Genomic DNA, 21892 nt, shown 5'->3' with positions numbered 1-21892 from the left:
AAGCCGATCTCTTTTGTACGGAACCCTACTGGCAGCTCCCCCTCCAGTCTAGGGCGCTATTAACGGATGAGAGTGACAGGCTTGCGATGGCCGCCACCACGTCCTGCCTTCGGCGGAGCGCGCGCGGCGTCTTACGAAACCGCGGCTGCTTCCTTATCAGCGCGCGAGCGGCCGAATGCGGCGGACCGCGTCAACACCCGCAGGCGATAGCGATCGCAAAGGCAAACACGCACAAACGACAGTAAACGCCGAAACAACGCAGCTATCACGTCAAGCGATTTACTCCACACACTGTACCCCCTCAAGCCCCCTTCACCCAATTCTCTGGTATAACTGCTAGGCGTCCACCATAGAACACTAAGTTATAGTGCGTGCAGTGTTAGTGGCCGAGATTCACCTATTGGGTTAGTGCATAGATAAGTTCGTGTGTTGTGTTGTCTTCAGTCCAGAGTCTGGTTTGATGCAGCTTTCCATGCTACTCTATCCTGTGCAAGCTTCATTTCCCAGTACCTACTGCAACCTACATCCTTCTGAATCTGGTAAGTGTATTCATCTTTAGGTCTCCCTCATCGATTTTTATCATCCATGCTTCCTCCCTTGATGCCTCAGAACGTGTCCTACCAACCGATCCCTTCTTCTAGTCAAGTTGTGCCACAAACTTCTCTTCTACCCAGTTCTATTCAGTACTTCCTCATTAGCTACGTGATCTATCCATCTAATCTTCAGCATTCTTCTGTAGCACCACATTTCGAAAGCTTCTATTCTCTTCTTGTCTAAACTAGTTATCGGCCACGTTTCACTTCCATACATGGCTACACTCCGTACAAATACTTTCTGAAAAGACTCCCTGACAAATAAATATATACTCGATGTTAAAAAATTTCTCTTCTTAAGAAATGCTTTCCGTGCCATTTCCAGTATACATTTTATATCCTCTCTACTTCGACCATCATCAATTATTTTCCTCCCCGAATAGCAAAACTCCTTTATCGATTTAAGTGTCTCATTTCCTAATATAATTCCCTCAGCATCACCCGACTTAATTCGACTACATTCCATTATCCTCGTTTAGCTTTAGCAGATGTTCATCTGATATCCTCCTTTCAAGACACTGTCCATTCCGTTCATCTGCTCTTCCTGGTCCTTTGCTGTCGGACAGAAATACAATGTCGTCGGAAAACCTCAAAGTTTTTATTTCGTCACCATGGCTTTTAATTCCTACTCCAAATTTTTCTTTTGTTTCCTTTACTGCTTGCTCAATATACAAATTGAATAACATCGGGGAGAGGCTACAACCCTGTCTCACTCCCTTCCCAACCACTGCTTCCCTTTCATGCCCCTCGACTCTTATGACTGCCTTGTCGTTTCTGTACAAATTGTAAATAAGCATTTCGCTCTCTGTATTTGACCCCTGCCACGTTCAGAATTTGTAAGAGAGTTCCAGTCAACATTGTCAAAAGCTTTCTCTAAGTCTACAAATGCTAGAAACGTAGTTTCGCCTTTCCTTAATCTATCTTCTAAGATAAGTCGTAGGTCAGTATTGCCTCACGTGTTCCGACATCTCTATGGAGTCAAAACTGATCTTCTCCGATGTTGGCTTCTACCAGTTTTTCCATTCGTCTGTAAAGAATTCGCGTTAGTATTTTGCAACCATGACTTATTAAACTGATAATTCGGTAATTTTCACACCTGTCAACACCTGCCTTCTTTGGATTTGGAATTATTATATGCTTCTTGAAGTCTGAGGGTATTTCGCCTGTCTCATATATCATGCTCACCAGATGGAAGAGTTTTGTCACGGCTGGCTCTCCCAAGGCTATCAGTAGTTCTAATGGAATGTTGTCTACTCCCGGGGCCTTGTTTCGACTCAGGTCTTTCAGTGTTCTGTCAAATTGTTCGCGCAGTATCCTATCTCCCATTTCATCTTCATCTACGTCCTCATCCATTTCATAATATAGCCCTCACGTGCATTTCCGTTTTACGGACCCTCTATATACTTCTTCTACCTTTCTGCTTTCCCTTCTTTGCGTAGGATTGGTTTTCCATCTGAGCTCTCGATATTCATTCAGTATCTATCTTTCCCGTAGTGATACATTCTTCTAAATCCTTACATTTGTCCTCTAGCCAGACCTGCTTAGCCATTTTGCACTTCCTGTTGGTCTCATTTTTGAGACGTTTGTATTCCTTTTCGCCTGCTTCATTTACTACATTTTTATATTTTCTCCTTTCATCAATTAATATCTCTTCTGTAACCGAATGATTTTTAATAGCCCTCGTCTTTTCACCTACTTGGTCCTCTGCTGTCTTCACTATTTCATCTCTCAAAGCTACCCATTCTTCTTCTACTTTATCTCTTTCCCCTGTTCTCGTCAGTCGTTTCCTAATGCTCTCTACAGCATCTGCTTCTTTCAGATCATCCAGGTCCCGTCTCCTTAAATTCCTACCTTTTTACAATTTCTTCAGTTTTAGTCTGTAGTTCATAATCAATAAATTGTGGTCAGAGTCCACATCTGCCCATGGAAATATCTTACAATTTAAAACCTGCTTCCTCAATCTCTGTCTTACCTTTATATAATCTATCTGAAAACTTCCGGTGTCTCCGTGTCTCTTCCATGTATACAACTTTCTTTCATGGTTCTTAAACCAAGTGTTAGCTATGATTAAGTTATGCTCTGCACAAAATTCTACCAGGCGGCTTTGTCTTTCATTCCTTACCCCCACCCCCCACACCACCACCATATTCGCCTACTACTTTACCTTCTCTTCCTTTTCCTCTCTTCCAGTGCCTCATGACTATTAATTTTCATCTCCCTTCACGATCTAAATAATTTCTTTTATCGCATCATACATTTCTTCAATCTCTTCACCATCTGAGGAGCTAGTTGGCGTATAAACTTGTACTACTGTAGCAGGCGTGGGCTTCGTGTCTATCTTGGCTACAATAATGCGTTCACTATGCTGTTTGTAGTAGCTTATCCGCGTTCCTACTTTTTTATTCATTACCCTTATTTGATTCTGTATGTATAATCCTGTATTCACCTGACAGGAAGTCCTGTTCCTCCTGCCACTGAACTTCACTAATTCCCACTATATCTAACTGTAACCTATCCATTTCCCTTTTTAAATTTTCTAACCTACTTGCCCGATTAAGGCATCTCACATTCCACGCTCCGATCCGTGGAACGCCAGTTTTCTTTCTCCTGATAACGACGTCCTCCTGTATTCCTCGCCCAGAGACGGAATATTTTACCCAAGGGGACTCCATCACCATTTAACCATACTGTGGTGTCACCGCTAGACACCACACTTGCTAGGTGGTAACTTAAATCGGCCGCGGTCCTGTAGTACATGTCGGACCCGCGTGTCGCCACTGTGTATTCGCAAACGTAGCGCCACCACAGGGCAGGTCACAAGACACGGACTTGACCTCGCCCCAGTTGTACGGACGACATAGCTTGCGACTAGACCTACCAAGTATTCCTCTCATTTGCCGAGAGACAGATTAAATAGCCTTCAGCTAGTCCATCGCTACTACCTAGCAAGGCGCCATGTGTATCATTGCTAATTGCTTACTACTATGCAAGAGATGTATTTCAACAAGAACAAGACTACATTAAAGTTAAGTATATTAAAATCTCTCTTCTTTTCTTTATAGTTTTCATCCAGTCTCCTGTTTCAGAATTTACGCTCGTCTGCGTTAGTTTCGCGTGCACCTAGCCACTCATTGTGTCGAGACCTTAGGGAATCGACACAACAATATTTTGGCGACGAGGTGTGGTGCCGCGCCCACGTTGCAGTCTTTGTGTTATACTTGCTCTAATTTGCTTGTGTCATGGCTTCGCCGCATTCTCCAGATGTACTGTCCGAATTTTTTCGCTTGCAGAATCAGCAGACGCAGGCGTTATTGGAAGCCCTTGGACAGCTCGTCCAGGGTCAACGTGCGCTGCAAACCGATGCGGCACCCGCCGCTTCATCGCTACCGCAGCCACACAACGCTGTCGCACCGCCATTTAGGCCCTTTGAGGCCACAACCGAAAGCTGGACTGAGTGGGCCGATCAGTTCAACTTCCACCTCACTGCTTATGGAATTCAAGGTAAAGAGCGGCAGCCGTTTTTGCTTTCTTGTGTCGGTGTGTCTACCTACCGTGTGATAGTGAAATTGTTTCCCCGACGCGACGTAGCAACTCTGTCCTACGAAGAAATTTTGTCTGCTTTGGATGCCTATTTCAAAGAAACAGTTAATGTAGTTGCCAAACGGTATACGTTTTTTCGTACAAAACGTACGGCCGGTCAGACTAATAGGGAGTGGGTAGCAACTTTGCAAGGACTTACTAGAGACTGCGCGTTTGCCTGTGAATGTGGCCTCCCATATTCAGATACTATGGTGCGTGATGCAATTGCACAGAACGTTTCTGATGTTCGCATAAGGGAACAGATTTTGAAACTAGTTGATCCCTCCCTGCAACAAGTGATAGACATATTGGACAGGCAAGACACACTTGACTTTGCTCAGGCATCATTTGAAACTTCGCCAGCAGTGTGTCACATTAATCGGCCCGCCCGGCCCGCTGCACGGGACGCTAAGCGGCCCTCGCGCCCGACTTCGCAGCGGCAGCCTCGCTTGCAACCGCGTGCGCCGCGTAAGCCAGCAAATGCAGTGAAATCATGCCCGCGGTGTGCAACTAGACATTCGCGTGAAAATTGCCCGTCACGCCAAGCTATTTGCTTTTACTGTCACAAGAAAGGACATGTACAAAGTGTTTGCCAGAAAAAGTTAAGATCAGACAATCACACAAATTCCAGGCCCTTTGCTTCGCGCCGGAATCGAACCCAGGACAATCAGGCTCGTGGACCTTCGCCCATGGACATTCATGTAGTTCATGCCCACCCGTCCAGTGACACTTTAGCTAACAGTGACTGTGTTCGTCCCACCCAAAGTGTGCGTAGACGTCGCCGGCAATCCCGTAAAGTTGCAAGTGCTTCTGGACCTGTATCAGTTCAAATTGCACGAGACAGTCGCTCTTGTCGTCAACAAGACAATAAACTTTTTGTGGACTTAGACTTTGCAGGAAAAGTGATACCATTCCAGCTCGATACCGGAGCTGCAGTTTCCTTGCTCAATCACGACACGTACAAACAACTGGGCGCCCCGCCATTGCGTGCCGCACGTGTTACGTTAACTAGTTACTCAGGACAGCATATACCTGTGTTAGGACAGTGCAGCCTTCTTGCCACATACAAGGGACAGACAAAACTTGTGTCATTTTATGTTCTTCGTTCCTCTAGTGCAGTGAACTTGTTTGGTTTAGATTTGTTTCAATTGTTTAATATGTCTATTGTAAATCAGGTCCTATCAGTGAATCAGACTGTGCCTTCCGCCAGTGTTTCTAGTCTTTGTGAAGAATTTGCAGACATTTTTGCACCGGGCCTTGGTTGCGCTAAGAACTATGAAGCGCATTTGGAACTGAAAGACAACGCGCAACCGAAATTTTTCAGAGCGCGCAATGTTCCCCACGCATTGCGTGATGAGGTCGCACGAACATTAGCCGAATTAGAATCTCAAGGTGTCATTGAACGTGTGCAGGCTTCTCTCTGGGCCTCACCCTTAGTAATTTTGCCAAAACCTTCCGGAAAATTGAGACTTTGTGTGGACTTCAAGGCAACTGTGAATCCACAACTTGTGACTGCTACTTTTCCTTTGCCCCGCCCGGAAGATCTTTTTGACAAACTGTGCCCGGGAAAATATTTTTCAAAATTGGACCTAGCAGATGCGTACTTGCAAATACCTGTGGACGAAGAATCCCAGCGCGTCTTGGTGGTCAACACGCATCTTGGCTTGTATCGCTTCAAAAGACTGCCATTCGGGTGTGCATCCGCCCCTGCTTTATTTCAGCAATATTTACAAACTATTTGTGTGTCGGTCCCTACTGCTGCGAACTATCTGGACGATATTGTGATCTCAGGAAAGACAGAAGCCGAACATTTGCAGAATCTCCGAACATTATTTCAGGTCTTGCGTCAGAATGGTCTTCGCTTGAGGAAGGACAAATGTGTGTTTTTTGCTCGTGACTTACCGTACCTGGGGCATGTCATAAATGCCCAAGGAATACATCCGAGTCCAGAGCACCTTCGTGCCATTCAGGACTTGCCGTCACCGCAGAACTTAAAACAGCTACAGAGTGTGCTGGGTAAGGTAAATTATTATCACCGATTTGTGCGCAATGCTTCTTCCATTTCAGCTCCGCTTCATCGCTTACGCCGTAAAGGTGTTCCGTTCGTCTGGACGACGGAATGCGAACGCGCCTTTCGCCAGTTGAAATCGGCGTTACTTTCAAATACTTGCCTTACGCCATTCGATCCCCGAAAACCCCTTTTGTTGATGGTAGATGCCTCGGATTTCGGGATCGGTGCTGTGCTTGCGCACAAAGATGGCTCGCATGATCACCCTATTGCCTTTGCGTCCAAATTGCTCTCATCTGCGCAAAGAAATTATTCACAAATAGAGAAGGAAGCTTTGGCTCTTGTGTTTGGTGTTTCAAAGTTCCATGATTTCTTGTATGGTCGTCACTTTACCATCATCACGGACCACAAACCGTTGACATCACTTTTTCATCCGAACAAGCCTGTACCTCCACGTACAGCGCAGAAATTCATTCGCTGGTCACTTTTTCTCTCGCAGTACCGCTACGATATCTTGTATCGGTCCACTGCTAAGCACGGCAACGCTGATGCGTTGTCCCGTTTGCCTGTTGCTGAGGATAAAGCATTCGATTCTTCCGAACTTGCTTGCATGTTCATTGATTCGGAAGCCGATGACGTGGTCGCATCGTTTCCGATTGATTTTCGTCGTGTCGCTACTGCCACAGCTGCTGACCCTGTCCTTGCTTCCGTTTTGCGTTTTGTTGCTACGCAATGGCCCTTGTCAAAGTCACGGATCGAGGATCCTTTGGTTCGTCGTTTTTTTGCTCACAAGGAGAGACTTTTTGTCCGACGTGGTGTTTTGTTGTTGCGTTCCGATAATGATCAATCCCGAGTCGTGGTCCCACGATCGTTGCAGTCCTCTGTCTTAAAGCTTCTTCACCAAGGACATTGGGGTATCGTGCGAACGAAACAACTTGCTCGACAGCACTGTACTTGGTTCGGAATCGATGCTGCGATTACGGATATGTGCTCCTCTTGTGTGGCGTGTGCCGAACAACAATCCGCACCGCCGCGGAAATTCTTTGCATGGCCGAAAGCCACTTCCCCTTGGCAACGCTTGCACATCGATTTTGCTGGTCCAGTCTGGAATGCTCGATGGTTGGTTGTGGTCGATGCTTTCAGTAATTTTCCTTTTGTTGTCCGGATGTCTTCCACGACGTCTTCTGCCACCATCCAAGCCTTGTCTGCTATCTTTTGCATTGAAGGTCTTCCGCAGACTATTGTTTCCGACAATGGCCCACAATTCATGTCCGCAGAATTTCAGTCGTTCTGCAAGGCCAATGGTATTCAACATCTGACATCCGCGCCGTTTTCGCCTCAGTCAAACGGTGCCGCTGAACGATTGGTCCGGACTTTCAAGTCACAGATGTTGAAGTTGAAAGAATCGCATTCTCGGGAGGACGCTTTGTTGCTCTTTTTGTCCTCCTATCGCTCTCAGCCCCGCGATGGTCGCTCGCCGGCTGAGTTGCTCCATGGTCGTCCTCATCGAACTCTGATGTCTTTGCTGCATCCGCCACATCAGGTTCCTGTGCAGCGGCAGACTCCTGCTTTTGCTCCTGGCGACGTTGTCTATTATCGCAACTATCGCGGTTCACAGCGTTGGCTCGCAGGGCGCATTCTTCGCTGCCTCGGCCGCGCGATGTATTTGGTTTTGGGGGCCTCTGGTGAGGTGCGTCGGCATCTCAATCAGCTGCGCCTCTGTCGTCGCCTGGGTTCTGCCGCTCCCCGTCTGCTTTCAGCGACGGAGCCGTCAGGTCAGCGCCCTGGGGACCCATCTACTGGCTCGCCTCATCCCCAGGTGTTACCGACGATGCCTTCCATTTTGCCTCATGGCGTCGCGCCGCCGCAGCCGCCGCCGGCGCCGCCAGCAGCGGACGCTTCGCTGCAGCCGCCTCGCGCCTCCCTGGGTCACGCGCCGCCGCTTGCTTCCCGTGACCAGCCGTCCTCCGCCATGGACCTCTTGCCCGCTCCGGACCAGATGTCGTCTTCGCCCGTCGGGTGCTCCGACCACATGGAGGTCGACCCCGCGGCTCCTCTTATATCATTCCGTGCGCAAACACCTCATGTTGACGTGCACCCTGGACTAGGTTTGCAGGCGTTTCCTAGCTCCCCTCGGACCGAATGGCCGGGTGCGGGTGGCACAGCCTCGCCTGTTGTTAGGCTCCCCACCTCATCGCATTCGTCAACATGGGGTCCTCCCCACGGCGGGCGGAAGCCTTATCTCACGACCGTTCGCCGATTTGCGGGGGAGGAATGTGGTGTCACCGCTAGACACCACACTTGCTAGGTGGTAACTTAAATCGGCCGCGGTCCTGTAGTACATGTCGGACCCGCGTGTCGCCACTGTGTATTCGCAAACGTAGCGCCACCACAGGGCAGGTCACAAGACACGGACTTGACCTCGCCCCAGTTGTACGGACGACATAGCTTGCGACTAGACCTACCAAGTATTCCTCTCATTTGCCGAGAGACAGATTAAATAGCCTTCAGCTAGTCCATCGCTACTACCTAGCAAGGCGCCATGTGTATCATTGCTAATTGCTTACTACTATGCAAGAGATGTATTTCAACAAGAACAAGACTACATTAAAGTTAAGTATATTAAAATCTCTCTTCTTTTCTTTATAGTTTTCATCCAGTCTCCTGTTTCAGAATTTACGCTCGTCTGCGTTAGTTTCGCGTGCACCTAGCCACTCATTGTGTCGAGACCTTAGGGAATCGACACAACACATACAGTAATGCTGTATGCCCTCGGGAAAAATTACAGCTGTAGTTTCACCTTGTTGCTTTAAGCCGTACCGGTAGTACCAACAGATCACGGCCGTTTTAGTGGATGTGACAAGACAGGGGGAGAGGGGGGGGCGCATTATAAAATTTGAGGATCGCGACACAAAAACTATACTGGTTTCATGTCATATATGTGTTTTCATTTACATCTGCAGGTTTGAGAACAAAATGATGCAAAATTTGAAGCAAATGAAACGTTTTGTGTGCAATGGATTTAACATCAGTAACGATACAATTAATATAATACCAATTTCCACTCATTTCACAAGGTTCTCGTAAAACCACTTATTCTCCTCCTTCACAAATGGAATCATTTTAGCTAAAACCCTCCTCTTTCCTACAGAAAACCTAGGTTCACAGTGTAGTGTTTCCAGCTACACCTGTTTAACAGTGGAAGACTTCACATTCCTTATGAAAATGTAATGTTCCTTCAACACTTCAATTCCATTGAAAGTTGACCGATGTAACAGTAATCCTAGCCATTCAGATGGCAGTCTGATCCACTGTGCTTTTGAAATACGGACATTTGTGAAATTCATATTTTTTCTGCGCCTGAATTCATGTCGTTTAAATCTCTTTCTTGCGTAACAGTCACTGTGTAAGGTGTTGTGCACGCAGATTCGGTGATGAGGCTAACTAAATTCACTAATTTCACACACAGTTAGCCTCTTTCGTTTCTCAATGTGAGCAGTATCACAACTGCAAGATATTAGAGTGAGTGCTTTCATCAAAAACTTGTGTTCTATTTCCGTAAAGTAACCCTTTGCTGTTAGGTAAGATTTCATGCAAGTAATTAACCATTAACTGCATAATCATAACGATGATTTTCGTCGACATGAAATTCGTTTCAATAATAAACTGAACAAATGGAAATACTTTAACATTGCTTACGTTGATTCCAAGCCTTATAACAAATGTTAAAATGACAATCAAGGTTTGCCTGATGCTTGGGAGCCCATGGTGTCAATTCCCTCCAGCACTACTTCAGACATTAGTCGAGTCCGTGCCTCGTCGTGTTGCGGCACTTCTGCGTGCTCGTGGGGGCCCTACACGATATTAGGCAGGTGTACCAGTTTCTTTGGCTCTTCGGTGTATGCAGTTCAACTTTCCTGTAATGTAAGGCTGATGCAAGAAGGAACGATGCAAGCTGAGGAGGAGGATTACTGAATTGCTAGGGTAGGAAATCTACAATTCTCTTTCTGCATCTACGTCTGTACTCCGCAGGATACCTTACGCTGTGTGGCAGAGGGTACTTTTTGTATCACATGCCAGTTAACCCTATTCCTGTTTCAGTCGCGAATGGTTCTCCGGACGAGCTGTTGACGGTACACTCCCGTGTGAGCCCGAATCTCGCTAATTTTACTTTCGAGCTTTCTCCGCGAGATATACGTAACTAACAGCAATAGACTGACTGACTCTTCTCGGAACGTACGGTAAACCTCACCGTGATGTGGAACGCCTCTCTTGCAGCGTCTGCCATTAGAGCTGGCTGTGCACCTCCGTGATGCCTCCGCGTTTACTAATTGAACCTGTGACAAAACGCACTGCTCTTCTTTGCACCTTCTCTATTCCCTCCATCAATACCGTCTGGTACAGGTCCCACGCTACCGGACAGTATTCAAGTATTGGCCGAACGGCTGTTCTTTGTAAGCTGCCTCCTCTGTGGCTTGCAGTGGACCGGCATCTGCGTTACCTGCGATTAACTATGTGGTCGTTCCACTTCAAATCGGTCCGTGCGTATACCGCCAGGTATTTTATGGATATGGCTGCCTGCAGTCATTATTCTGCAATCGTGTAATCATACAACAATGGCCTTTTCTGCCAGTTTATGCGCCATAAGTTCCTTCTGTTTACGTTGAAGGTCAGCTGCCACTCCCTACACCACGCGTCCTATCCACTGCAGGTACAGTTTTCTACTGCTGCGACTTCTCTGTACACGACTGAATTATCTGCGAAAAGTCTTACGGAAGATCCAACGTTATCTACTATTTCACTCTTACACTATGTGATCAAAAGCACCCGGACACCTGGCTGAAAGTGACTCAAAATTTGTTCGGGGCGCCCTCCATCGGTAATGCTCGAATTCAATATGGTGTTGGTCCACCCTTAGCTTTGATGACAGCTTCCACTCTCAGAAGCATACGTTGCCAGGTGCTGCAAGGTTTCTTGGGGAATGGCAGCCCATTATTCACGGAGTGCTGCACTGAGGAGAGGTATCGATGTCGGTCGGTGAGGCCTGGCATGAAGTCGACGTCCAAAAAGTCCCAAAGGTGTTCAGGTCAGGACTCTGTGGAGGCCAGTCCGTTACACTGAGGTGGTCCTGTACCATGGCCTGCTCGATCTCCAGATATGTCCCCTCTGGACTTTTTTGTGTGGGGAGAGATGCGCAACCTTGTTTACGCAACTCCTGTTGCATCGGAGGAGGATCTGGTTGACTGGAAAGTAGCAGTAGCAGGAACAGTTGACGATACTCCTGGGGTTTTTGCCCGTGTCAGACAGAACATGATCTGACGGTGTAACCTTTGGTCGGTCGGTGTGGCCGAGCGGTTCTTGGCGGTCCAGTTTGGAGCCGCGCGACCGCTACAGTCGCAGGTTCGAATCCTGCCTCGGGCATGGACGTGAATGATGTCCTTAGGTTATTTAGGTTTAGGTAGTTCTACGTTCTAGGCGACTGATGACCTCAGATGTTAAGTCCCATAGTGTTCAGAGCCATTTGAACCATTTGGTGTAACCTTTGTTTACGTGTCAATAGAGCTATTTTTGAAAATCTACTGTAATTGAAATTGGGTTGCGTTAATGTGTTGTGTCTTGATCATAAAAAAAATGGAAAAGTGCTTGTTGGTTTAATAAATTTGCCGCCAGAGAAATCTTCCTCTACCGCTTTAAATACTCCTCGTAGGAAAAAATGACATTAGGGAAAAATATTTGTTTTGATGTCCCCTACAACCTCCCAGAGTTTGTCGGTTTAAATACTTTTCACCCTGTATATTGCATATACGCTGCAGTAAGACCCTCAGACGGAATTCTATCGCCATACAGATGTATATATGAACACTCGCTGTGGAGGACAAGATACTGCGTTCTACGTATTACGTAAGAAGTCTTCGAGCCACTCTCATAAGTTGGGAACCTATTCCGTATGCTCGTACCTTCGTCAACAGTCTGCAGTGCGGCACTGTATCACAAACTTTTCTGGAAATGTAGGAATGTGGAATCTGCCTATTGCCCTTCATCAATGGTTCGCTGAATATCGCGTGAGGAAAGGGCAATCTGAGTTTCGGACTAGCGGTGCCTTCTTAATCCCTATTGACTTGTGGACGGAAGCTTCTCTTCTGTATCCTAGAATTCTTCAGTAAAATACTGCTAACAGGAAAACTGCTTCCGGGTAACAGAACTGTTCACTATCACAAGAAACTGGAAATAACGCTGGAATGAACAACCATCCTAGAGCGCTCACCTAGTTGTAAATCTGACGAAGAGACAGCGTGTGACTACTCGCTGCTTGGGACGGCGGTCGTCACTCAAACAGCCGGTTTGCGGGTATACCATTTTTTCCCCACTGAGTTTAACGTGACCGTTAGAACCGCTCAAAGTGGCCGGTTTTCTGAAATAATCCATCTTCGGTTTATTATTCCTACTATTTCGTGAAATAAACGAAGCAATCGAACAAAGATTAAAAAATTATAACTGTCTCAGTTTCAAGATACATCGAATCGAAATGTTATATTAAATAGGCGAAATGTTAAATTAAATAGGAAAATAAAAGAGAACTTAGTCCATCCACTGTTCGTTGTTTTTCTCGAGAGTTGGTAAGTGGTTGAATACTACAAAAAAATCACCTTTGTTCTCCTGTTTATTCTAATTTTTTGAAACTATGCTCAAAAATCATGTTGTAACCGGGAATCATAGCACTATTTGGGCTTTACGAATAGTCAGTGTTAAAAGGTGAAAACTGAGGTTGAAGACCAATATTTTTTGGGTTAATATGTCCGGTGGTGGTGGTGGTTAGTGTTTAACGTCCCGTCGACAACGAGGTCATTAGAGACGGAGCGCAAGCTCTGGTTAGGGAAGGATTGGGAAGGAAATCGGCCGTGCCCTTTCAAAGGAACCATCCCGGCATTTGCCTGAAACGATTTTAGGAAAATCACGGAAAACCTAAATCAGGATGGCCGGAGATGGGATTGAACCGTCGTCCTCCCGAATGCGAGTCCAGTGTGCTAACCACTGCGCCACCTCGCTCGGTAAATATGTCCGTTTTCAAGGGCTATAAGCAGATAAAGGCATTTTATGTAGACGTAGGCAGCAGATCACCTACTTTCTATTTTTATTATATACTATGAATGAATTGTTAAGATCTTAATTTATTACTGTTATAACATAATTTCATTCCATTTTTATTATTTTCATATGACAGACAAATCTTAAACCTTTTAAAGCAAATGAATCGCTGTACTTCACTGCTACGTCACTTGGTAAAATTACAGGGTGACAGTTATTGAACTACAAGAAATTAAATCGTCATAACTTCTGAACGATTTGCGTTAGGACGGTCAAGCTGCTCGGTTGGCCGCGGGGCATGATAGGAATTTGTACGCGCTATATGGTTTGGTTTCACGACGAAGCCTGTTTTCCTTTGGATGAGCTCGTCAATAAGTAAAACTGGTGCATTTCGCGATCGAGAAGTCTCTTCATCCTCAAAGGATGTCTGTGAGGTGTGCAATGTCCAGTCACGGAATAATCCGTGCGATATTCCTTGATGACACGGTGACTATCGAACGGTAGATGAAAGGCTTTGGAAGATGAATACATCCCCGTTTTCCAAAGTGACCATGATTTCGACAAGATATGGTTCGACCCCGTTTAAGCAGGAGAGAGTTTGACGTCCTGGAGTAACAGTTTGGGGGCCGCATTCTGGCTCTGGGGAACCCAGAGCCCATTGGCACGGGTATCTATTGGCGGCAGTCTTCTCCGGATCTGAACACAAGCGACTGCTTTTTGTGGGGCTACATCAACACTTCGCCGTCCGCACGTCTCGTACAAATTTATTCGCTTGGCGCCGGCAGTACTAATTCTCATTATGGGGTGTAGAAAAATATCCGCTACGAGTCACAATTAAAGGTTATTTATTTCTCATACGACCGGTTTCGGACTTGCGCCCATCCTCGGGTGGTTATACGTTCATGTACATGTTTATGAATGTATGAACACCTGAGGATGGGCGCAAGCCCGGAACCGGTCGTGTGACAAATAAATAACCTTTCGTTGTGACTGGTAGCTGATATTTTTCTACACCCCATAAAGGAAGGGTCACGGAGTTCGACAGCATCCACTACGGATAAAATTCATTTAATTATCATTACTTGGCTTGTCGCCGGCCGTTCTTGACATTATCGAGAGAATATAAATTGTTACGTTTTACTAATCTCATCAGTTCTCATAAGTTCTCAACCCTATTCCCCTACATTCATGAAATTTCGAAGATATACATATGTAAATAAATACAGAGTTTGTTTGTTTCATATATTTGTTTATTTGCGTTGTCTTTGGTACATAGTATTTCTCTCTCATATGATGTGCAGCAAACTAAGTCTCAAAGATGTAACGCAACTTCGCAAGACTTGCAGATGTAGGTTTGTTTTTTTTTTTTTTTTTGGGGGGGGGGGGGAACATACATAGCATTCAACGTAAATAATAGTATCGTCTCTTTCGTCTGCAATGATGAAAGGGCACAAGTACTTACAAAAACAAAAAACTTGTTGACGTGTGTGTAGCTTATTGTTATCTAAACAAAAGACCAACAGAATGCGAAAGATACTGAAGTGCTGTCGCCAGCCACTGAGTGGTACTATGCAGACGACACCACTGCGGTGTCGCCGGCCATTGACCGCTATTTCTCGCCCGACACCACTGTGGTGTCGCCGGACGGCAGAGTGTTAAAGACGAGGTATACAACAACAGCCCCGAAACTATTGCTGAACTGAAAACAGCCATTCGTGAGGTCGTCGACAGCATCGAGGTTCCGACACTTCAGCGGGTCATGCATAATTTCGCTATTCGTCTTCGCCACATCATCGGCGATGATGGCAGGCATATCGAACACGCCTTAACCTAAATCTGAGTATCTGTAGTGACGTTGACATGTCGAATAAAGTGTGGTCACGCTGTAATTTGTAACTAATTTACGCTTTTTTTTCCTTCATCTAATTCAATAACTGTCACCCTGTACTTCCAGACTAGGGTTGGTGTCATTCTGCAATACAACGGATATCCGGCAATGACAGCGAGAAACGGCTGTGTATACCAGGTGGGGGCAGACTGCACGTACACAGACGTTCCGCAAGCCATGACACACGCCAACTTAGGATATTACTGTCTCAACAATGCTGTACTAATTCTTATGCCATGCGTTTGTTTCTCGTTTCTGTCGGCATTGCCACGCTGCTGCTACGGTCGCAGGTTAGAATCCTGCCTCGGGCATGGATGTGTCTGATGTCCTCAGGTTAGTTAGGTTAAAGTAAGACCTGAGTTTCTCCTGGCGTATACAACTTTCAAATAACTTCCGGAAATTCAGCCAGGTAACACTTTTCAGCGACCGCCGATATTTCGGCGGGAAAACACCGCGCCATTTTCAAGGCAAACTGCAACGGACAGGCGGCGTACATGCAAATTTAAAACCTCGGTTCTCGGATTGAAGCAGGAAAGATAACACACACTTAGGTGTTGACTCAGAATTATCATCAATCACCCGATGTACAGTTGGTCGATAGCGCAACCTACTGTCTTTATGCCTCACGTAGGAAACACGACCAACAAGATCGGTCGTATTTTAGAGAAATACGATATGAAATGTGTTTTCCGACCTCCATCTAAAATCAGAGCACTTTTGAGTTCCGTTAAGGATGATCCTGGACTGCGTAAGGCGGGCGTATATCGTATTCCTTGTAGCTGCGGCATGGCATGTTGTTGCTGTTGTTGTTGTTGTTGTTGTTGTGGTCTTCAGTCCTGAGACAGGTTTGATGCAGCTCTCCATGCTACTCTATCCTGTGCAAGCTTCTTCATCTCCCAGTACCTACTGCAACCTACATCCTTCTGAATCTGCTTAGTGTATTCATCTCTTGGTCTCCCTCTACGATTTTAACCCTCCTCGCTGCCCTCCAATGCCAAATTTGTGATCCCTTGATGCCTCAAAACATGTCCTACCAACCGATCCCTTCTTCTAGTCAAGTTGTGCCACAAACTTCTCTTCTCCCCAATCCTATTCAATACCTCCTCATTAGTTACGTGATCTACCCGGCATGGCATATATTTGTCAAATGTTGCAACACGTGAGGCAATACTGACCCTACGACTTATCTCAGAAGAAAGATTAAGGAAAGGCAAAACTACGTTTCTAGCATTTGTTGACTTAGACAAAGCTTTTGACAATGTTGCTTGGAATACTCTCTTTCAAATTGTGAAGGTGGCAGGGGTAAAATACAGGGAGCGAAAGGCTATTTACAATTTGTACAGAAACCAGATGGCAGTTACAAGAGTCGAGGGGTATGAAAGGGAAGCAGTGGTTGGGAAGGGAGTGAGACAGGGTTGTAGCCTCTCCCCGATGCTATTCAATCTGTATATTGAGCAAGCAGTAAAGGAAACAAAAGAAAAGTTCGGAGTAGGTATTAAAATCCATGGAGAAGAAATAAAAACGTTGAGGTTCGCCGATGACATTGTAATTCTGTCAGAGACAGCAAAGGACTTGGAAGAGCAGTTGAATGGAATGGACATTGTCTTGAAAGGAGAATATAAGATGAACATCAACAAAAGCAAAACGAGGGTAATGGAATGTAGTCGAATTAAGTCGGGTGATGCTGAGGGAATTAGATTAGGAAATGAGAGACTTAAAGTAGTGAAGGAGTTTTGCTATTTGGGGAGCAAAATAACTGATGATGGTCGAAGTACAGAGGATGTAAAATGTAGACTGGCAATGGCAATGGTTGGTTGGTTGTTTGAGGTTTAAGGGACCAAACAGCAAGGTCATCAGTCCCTTGTTTCAAATATGGTCCATTCCGCTAATGGGACATCTCAGGAAAGTCAGAACAATAAAAGGGAAAAAGGTAAAAGGGCAGTCATGTTGTCAATGGTAAAAAATAAAATGAGGAAAGTCGGCAACAGAACGAACCCAACGCTATGCTGAAGCAGTATAGGCAAGACCACCTGTGACTTAAAAGGTGCAACCTCTAGAATGTAGAAATACGTATGGGAAAAGGAGACTAACCAATCGTTAAAAAAAGGGGTAAAAACAGAGTAAAAGGGGAAGGAAAGAGGATCTCGGTCAGGGAGGTGAGTCGGGAATCTCCAGACACGGCTTACAGTGGGAGACACCCAAACACTCACCGCCCTGCCCCAACACCAGAGAGAGATTAAAAACCTTAAAACTGAGAATAAAAACCACTTTCCCGGAGGAAACCGAGAACCAGAGAGACCATCCGGGAATCGTCAGCCAACATCAAAGGTAAAGTGTGGGGGAGTCTGTACTTAGCACGCAGAGCCGAAAGAAGGGGACATTCAACCAAAATGTGGGCTACTGACTGGAAGGCTCCACAACCACAAAGTGGGGGTGGCTCATCACGCAAAAGAAAACCATGGGTCAGCCTGGTATGGCCAATGCGGAGACGACACAGTGTGGTCGAGTCCTTTCGGGAGAGGCTAAAGGAAGAACGCCGCGGGCCTGGTGTTACCTTAATCGCACGAAGTTTATTAGACAGGGGAGTAGCCTCCCAAGAATTGGCCCATGACTGTGCGAAGTGGGATTTGATGTGAAGCCGTAAACCCGCTGCAGGAGGGGTTACAGAAAACGGGGGGTAGGTGACTGCTCCCCCAGCCAAACGATCAGCGAGTTCATTACCCGGGATACCCACATGGCCAGGGACCCAAAGAAAGTCAATGGAACAAGCAGCACGGTGAATATCAGCGAGATGGTCATGGATGGCAGAGACCAAGGGATGTCGCGAAAAACACCGGTCAATAGCAAGAAGGCCACTCATCGAGTCCGTACATAACAAAACGCGGTTGTGTTGGGACTGTTTAATAAAGGTAAGGGCTGGGAAATTGCCATCAATTCCGCAGTAAACACCCCACATGTAGGTGGCAGCAGATGATTTTCCGTTCCAACAGAGGACGTGAAGGTATACCCAACATGATCGGCAGATTTAGAGCCATCAGTGTAAAAAACAACAGCATCCCGAAACTCCAATAAAATTTGGCGGAAAAAGGAACGGAACACCACTGGGGGGATGGAATCTTTCGTACCTCGGCGGAGATCCATCCGAATTCGAGGCCGAGGAACTAACCAAGGAGGGGTGGATGGGAGGGAGCGAGGAAGATAGGACAAAGAAGGAAGCTGAAAATCACAGCAAAGAGACGCAAGGCGGAGCCCAACCGGTAAACCCGCCCGAGGGCGGGAGTCGGGTGGGCGACGTCCATGGTCTGGGAACAGGATAGAATAGGAAGGATGAGTGGGAGAGGAACGGATAGTGAGTGCATAAGACACCAGAAGCTGGGACCGCCGAACAGAAAGGTGGGGGGGGGGGGGGATCCCAGCTTCAACCAGGAGACTATCAACAGGGCTAGTAGGGAAGGCACCGGTGGCCAAACGGATACCACGATGGTGGACTGGATCCAGCACGTGCAGTGTGGAAGGAGCAGCTGAACCATAAACTTGACAATCATAGTCCAAGCGAGACAGAACTAGAGCACGATAAAGACGGAGAAGGAGGGAACGGTCCGCACCCCAAGAGGAGTGGGCAAGGAAGCGAAGGACATTGAGTTTACGGAAACATCCTACCTTCAGGATTCTGATATGGGGCAGCCAAGTGAGCTTGTTGTCGAAAAGAAGACCCAGGAAACGAAACTGTGGGACCACAGGCAATCGCTGTGCAGCGAGATAGAGCTCTGGATCAGGGTGGATCGTAGTACGGCGACAGAAGTGGACCACCCGCGATTCTAAAGGAGAGAATTGAAACCCGTGTGAGAGGGTCCATGCAGGGGCACGCCGTATAGCTACCTGGAGCTGCCGTTATGCAGATGCCATCGAGGAGGAACTAACCCAAATGCAGAAATCATCCGCATACAGGGCACGGGCGACCGACAGAGGCCACAAGTCCATCGATAGCAATGAGGAAAAGAAGGACACTCAAGACAGAATCCTGTGGGATGCCCGTCTCCTGGGTCCGTGGAGAACTAAAAGCTGTACCAACTCGAACTCTGAATGACCGATGGATCAGGAACTGGCGGATAAAAATCGGGAGTGGGCCCCGAAGACCCCACTGATGAAGGGTAAGTAAGATGTGATGGCGCCAGTCCGTGTCATAGGCCTCGCGAAGGTCAAAAAACACTGCAACCAAATGGCGGCGCTGGGAAAAAGCCTGCCGAACTGCGGATTCCAAGCGAAGTAAATGATCGATTGGAGACCGTCCCTCTCGAAAGCCACACTGGTAAGGGGACAATAGATCCCGAGATTCGAGGACCCAATTGAGCCGACGGGCTACCATCCGTTCAAGTAACTAACAAACAACATTGGTCTAACTAATTGGCCGATAGCTGTCAACAGATAGGGGGTTCTTACCAGGCTTAAGGACAGGAACTACAATGCTATCCCTCCACTGAGAAGGGAAGTCACCCTGGAGCCAGATACGGTTAAACACCCGAAGAAGATGTTGCCGTTGTGGAGCACTGAGATGTTGAAGCAGTTGGTTATGAATGGAATCTGGGCCAGGGGCCGTATCATGAGAAGAAGATAGAGCAGAAAGAAATTCCCAATCAGGAAAAGGTTCGTTGTAAGATTCTGACTCACAAGGGGTGAAACATAAGGTGGGGCAATGGCAATGAAAGCGTTTCTGAAGAAGAGACATTTGTTAACATCGAGTATAGATTTAAATGTCAGGAAGTCGTTCCTGAAAGTATTTGTATGGAGTGTAGCCATGTATGGAAGTGAAACATGGACGATAAATAGTTTAGACAAGAAGAGAATAGAAGCTTTCGAAATGTGGTGCTACAGAAGAATGCTGAAGATTAGATGAGTAGATCATATAACTAATGACTAGGCACTGAATAGAATTGGGGAGGAGCTTGTGGCACAACTTGACTAGAAGAAGGTATCGGTTGGTAGGGCATGTTCTGAGACATTGAGGGTTCACCAATTTAGTATTGGAGGGCAGCGTAGAGATCAATACACTAAGCAGGTTCAGAAGGATATAGGCTGCAGTCTGTACTGGGAGATGAAGAAGCTTGCACAGGATAGAGTAGCATGGAGAGCTGCATCAAACCAGTCTCAGGACTGAAGACCACAACAACAACAATAGTAAAAGCTGCCATTTGCCTTCAGATCACCCAATTTAAGCGGTGGTTTTGGCAAGCGGGGTGCACTCAGCCCTTGTGAGACCAATAGAGGAGATACATGACTGAGAAGCAGCGGTTCCGGTGACGAAAACTGACAACGGCTGGGACAGCGGCGTTGTTACTACACGCGGCCGGTCGGTACCGTTGGGCCTTCAAGACCTGTTCGGACGGTGTTTGTTTGTTTTATTGGTAAAACTAAAAAAAGCCCTTTTATAACCGGGACAAAACAAATAATGAAAAGTAACGGTTATTCAAAAATAAAATGCGCGTACCGGTCGGTTTCTCCCACCCCTACTCGGTACGGTACGCGACACTAGTTAGTGTAGCTGCCCTACACTGTAGTATAGAATGTACTCACTAGAGATGGGTAGTTCGCGAACGAACGGGTGCAAATGAACGGTTCACCAAGATAAACGAAAGGACCGAGTAACGAATTCCAAGGAACGATCGGTTCATAGTTCACTTCGGTCGCGACGGTCACTTCGGCAGTTCTCGTTCCAGCCTCGGTCGCGTGCTCGTCTCAGTCTCGGTCTCCCTCGGCCGCACACGTCGTTCTTCGCATGACCACCTGTCTCAGTTCCACTGCCGACTGCTCCTAGTTGTTCAGTATCCAGTTGTTCGTTTCGTTCACTGCGCTCGCCTATTTTACATGTGTTCCAAACTGTTCTTGCACTTGGGACTGGCAATTCAGCGTCCACGACCGGTAATCAAATGGCTCTGAGCACTATGGGACTCAACTGCTGAGGTCATTAGTCCCCTAGAACTTAGAACTAGTTAAACCTAACTAACCTAAGGACATCACAAACATCCATGCCCGAGGCAGGATTCGAACCTGCGACCGTAGCGGTCTTGCGGTTCCAGACTGCAGCGCCTTTAACCGCACGGCCACTTCGGCGACCGGTAATCAAAAAGTATTTTACAGTTACGTAAATTACATAAAAATTACGTTGTATGTAATAGGTACGTCTTTTCATGCAACAAAAGGGCATGTCAGCTCACTTCATTATATCGATGAACAGCCGAAGACATAACAAGGCAAGTTTTTTTTTTTTTGTTATTCATATATTTTTTGGTTTCATCGACTTGATTTAGCAGCTAACTTTCAATAATTTGCTTAGTTTTTAGTGTAAGAAAATTCGTATAAAACGATTTTCGTGTATCTTTCATGTACAAAACATTACATTTAGGAAGGCTCTAATTATTTTGAAGTTTAGTTATTTTCTCAATTTGCGTTACCTGCTAGTTTGGTTTCTTTGAAGAAAAAAAAAAAAGTAGGTTGTGGGTCATTTTGGCTCAGTAGTAAAAGCGGTGCCTCTCCATTTGAAAAGACATAGATTGCCATAAAATCGTATTTACTTATTATCTCAAAAACATTTGGTCAGAAGGAGCTTTCAAACCAAAACCTTTATTTCTGCGAACTTAATTATTATTATTATTATTATTATTATTATTATTATTATTATTATTATTATTATTATTATTATTATTTTTGCTGCATTAACTCTAATAATGCAACACAAAAACC

General features: G+C 46.2%; 1 protein-coding gene across 4 annotated transcripts in view; it reads right to left on the bottom strand.

Annotated features, from left to right (window-relative positions):
* The window catches only part of LOC126215383 (protein draper), a 396618-nt gene that overhangs the window by 153569 nt on the left and 221157 nt on the right, over nt 1–21892 (bottom strand). The gene's annotated exons all lie outside the window — the stretch shown is intronic.

This window comes from Schistocerca nitens, chromosome 12, assembly GCF_023898315.1.
Source record: "Schistocerca nitens isolate TAMUIC-IGC-003100 chromosome 12, iqSchNite1.1, whole genome shotgun sequence".
In the NCBI taxonomy this organism is placed as follows: Eukaryota; Metazoa; Arthropoda; class Insecta; order Orthoptera; family Acrididae; genus Schistocerca; species Schistocerca nitens.
This window is presented reverse-complemented; position numbering and strand designations above follow the sequence as displayed.